Source organism: Ambystoma mexicanum, chromosome 2p, assembly GCF_040938575.1.
Source record: "Ambystoma mexicanum isolate Mex_15411 chromosome 2p, UKY_AmexF1_1, whole genome shotgun sequence".
NCBI lineage: Eukaryota > Metazoa > Chordata > Amphibia > Caudata > Ambystomatidae > Ambystoma > Ambystoma mexicanum.
In genome coordinates, this window is record NC_090923.1 from 1202739764 (window position 1) to 1202743538 (window position 3775).

Genomic DNA, 3775 nt, shown 5'->3' on the forward strand with positions numbered 1-3775 from the left:
GGTGGTTCCTTTTGCCTTCTCACAGTATGGATTGTGCTTGTGCTGACTCTGGATGGCAATGGATTGTGCTTTTATATGATGGCCGCCTCTCTGTTTCCTGTTTTGGCGATCATGGTATTTCCGGGTCTGTGGCGACGGAGGCGGACACGGGTTTTGCGCTACTTGTGGCAGCGCTATGTCCATTTCCGTGACTTTTTCCGTGATGGCGGTAACAACGTTTCCGCATCCGTGTAGTGCGCGCGACCGACAACATGTAATCGGACGATCTTTCCGCAACCTTGCGGACACAGAAACGTTTTTACCGCCGTCACGGATTTACCACGGTCCGGCCCTGGCAGCTTGTAATGAGGCCCATAATCTTCTATCTAATAAAGGCAGAACATTCTCTCCAGACACTTCATGCTGATCCATTTGGCATCTCTTGCCTTCCATTTTATATTGCGCATATCACAAATTGTTTTTTATATGAGCACAATTTACACACGTATGCTTCTGATAGAATATACATACACTGTTTTTAACATGAAGTATTACTATGGAGAAATGTATAAATGGTCTTATTTAACATTAGTCTCAGTGCAGCTAATCCCCATTGGGGTATTTATGAGACATATACTACCATAAATCAACTGTCACGAAGGAAAGTAGATGTTAATTACTCCTGTAAATCATTAGCATGTAGCCAATGAATACCACTCGATCTGTTAGTCATCTGAATATGGTATGTCCAGCATTATTCTTTTTACAAAGGCATGTATTCCTCATTGCCACCTCTGAAATTAAACTCCACTTTCCGAATAATTAACTATTCAAACGCCTTAACCGTGTGCCCCAGCATTTTAAAGTGGTGTACACCGTGTTTTGTGTCATCTTTGAGCATCGCGACTTTCCTTGAAGTCATAGAGACATATATTAACTTACATGGGCACAAAGTTACATACACTACATTTTCTATCTGGCAATGTGGATGGTCTCCTAATTTCAAAGTCCAATTATTGTATTGAAAAGTTGTATAGGTCATAGTAAAATACCAATTAACACGGTGACCACAGGGGAAGTGATGCCTTATTTGTGGTAGACCCCATACAGTTGTTAGTATCGGGGTGACCGAGATTTTCTTACCAATGTTTGTCATGTATTCGTCTTTTGACGCAAATAATGGTGTTGGACCACACCTCCTATTTTAATCAAATGCCAGTTCTTCATAATAGTTTGACATAATCTATAGCGCACTTTTTTAAAAAGTGATTACACAAACCATCTTATCTTTTTTGGGGATACATTCACTGTTGTTCAACAGCCCTTCCGTTACTATGGTGTGCGCATCTGCACTCCTGACAGAGAATCGGTCGGTTTCTGCTGGATAAGCATTAACAGTATTCGTCAGGACAGAAATACTGCACTGTGTTTCTACAGAACACAAAAGAACGTGTATTTATAGCAAATGTCTCTTGGTTTAACTGCACTGCATTTCTGCAGAACACAAGAATGCATGTGATAATGCCCACTGTTTCTGGACTTGCTGCACCAAGCATCTGTAACGCAACATTGGTGCAAAATAACTGTCTCATAGTACGCATGCTTCTATCTCGACAAGTTTGGAAACTAAACATGTTCATTCAATGTCAACTTATAAATCGACTGGTGTCCCAAATTTCACATATATATGTATAGAGAGAGAACGATGTGGTTAAAAGTAGAAACGAGAAGATGAACAAAAAATTATTGCTCGATTATGTTTTCTTACTTGTGGTAGGAAGAACAAACAATTAAAAAGTTGCCAAATACAAAGGTCATTGCACTGTCACCCTTTTGTTTCAAGCAAAACGAAACCGGCTTTACCCCTTCTACACCCAAAATGCCTTCCACCACCCTGCCTCTCTCCTGAAGATAATCCCAACCTTGTACGTGTTAACATTTCCTTTGAACAACCAGAGCTGCAAAGACCAGAATAGAACACAACAAGATCCATCCTTCACCTTTGGCAAATACAAATAGCATTCCCGTTTCATCACATAAGTGCAGGTTTGTAGGGCTAGCAACAGCCTAACATTCCCTGCAAGCTCTTACTTTTAAATGTGCCAACATTTTGTTCCATTTCCTGGTGCAATGCATTTACCATTTCCAAGATGGATGTAGTTGCAGTTGTGCGTTGTCACAGAGGAGAAGGAACAAAGAACTAAAGAAGAAGAAATCAGGTGAACCATAACTTCCTTGTATTCTAAAATAAGCTGAACTTCAGAAGAGGCAAGCCCGGGTGGACGGGGCAGTGATGAGGGGCATCAGATGGGTTTACTGTGTGGTAAAGGCCCTTGGAGTAAAGACAAGCTCAATGGTGACTTGCAACCTTCTGGTTTGCCGGGGTGTTCCTTACTTGGAACGTTCTTCCAAAATCTTGAGGTTGTTGTGTTCATCTTTGAAGAAACTTGGCAAGTTCTTATTTGGGTCAGGTTAGTAAGTTATCTAATTTATAAATTAGAAGTTTCCCTCTGTTTCTATAATAGGAGGCTGTGTTTGTTTGCTGCTTTTTTCCTCCAGTGTAGTTGGGTGTCCCTCTGCACCAGATATCGTTCTCTGGTGCTTAGAAGGCTAACCGAAAGGACAGGAAAGCCTCTAGTATGTTTCACAGCTTGAAAACATTATTTTCCTTTAAGAAGGGGTGGAGAAGCATTTCTCCCATTAGTTGCTGCAGCTGCAAGAAAGAGACGTTCTCCCATATAAGCTCTGCTGGTGGGGGGAAAATGGTGTCTCCCTTCAAAGATCCTTGTCTGTTGTCCAAGGATTCAATGTGGATGGGCTAGCTTTTCCCGATAATTTATCTTTCTCTCGATCCCTGGCAGGTGTTCCTAGGTCCGCTCCACATTTTGGGCCTTCGAGCATAGTGCATCATGGGAGATGCAGTCCAGAATATCCTGCTTCTTCGTTATATGGTAAATATGAACCAGTTGATCTCTCTGGGGCTCACTCAAACTAGTCTGGTGGTGGTCTGTTTAACATCTTGATTCTGGTTTAGAGAGACCCACTGGTAGGATCTTTACGGGAATTAATTTGGGTTTAGTGGAAATGGAACTCCACCATCCTCCTGCTCTCTCTCGCTCTCTTTCTCTATCTCTGGTACTTCTTGCACGGGCTAATACGTGGGCTGAGTGGTTGGCTGGACTGCAGTTTTGTGTTAGGGCCCTGACAATCTCACAATCGGCCCCGCAGTGGGCAGGACTTCACAACAGCCATAAGTTAGCAGTGATTGTCTCTCCCTTGAGCAATCTGGTGTGGCTGGTTTTGCACTTTATCAAAGGAAGGGTTATGACTGAGCACTGCTGCCTACGACATATTTGAGAAGCTGTTTCTGGTTCGTCCACTAGGTGCCAGGTGGCCTATTGTATGGAAACAGGAGAGATGAAGGGACTAGGAGTAATGACGTCACAATAAATGTAACGTTATCCTATATATCCATAGAAAGTAAAGCATATGCAAGTACCTCTAGGTGTCTAGTGGAGATAAACACATCAACAATACCCTAGAAGGTCATAATCAAACATAAGGAAGGGATATCAGGAAGGCTAGTTACAAAATGGTACAGTAGGTATTGCACTGGAGTGAGCAGACTAAAGTATCTGCCAATAATGTCCTTTGTATCTGTATGTTGTGTTTTAAGAATTTCAATATTACACTAAATATAGTTGTTTTTATATTGCTTGTGTCTTGTTTGTATAGTGTCTGTGATAAAAAAAAATTTTTAAAAAACTAATATGCTCTCTTTTCCCTTTCTATGCAG

At 41.6% G+C, this 3775-nt stretch overlaps 1 protein-coding gene across 1 annotated transcript in view; it reads left to right on the forward strand.

The window, feature by feature from the left end:
- MECP2 (methyl-CpG binding protein 2) overlaps nucleotides 1-3775 on the forward strand; it is a 472523-nt gene that overhangs the window by 437985 nt on the left and 30763 nt on the right. The window lies entirely within an intron of this gene.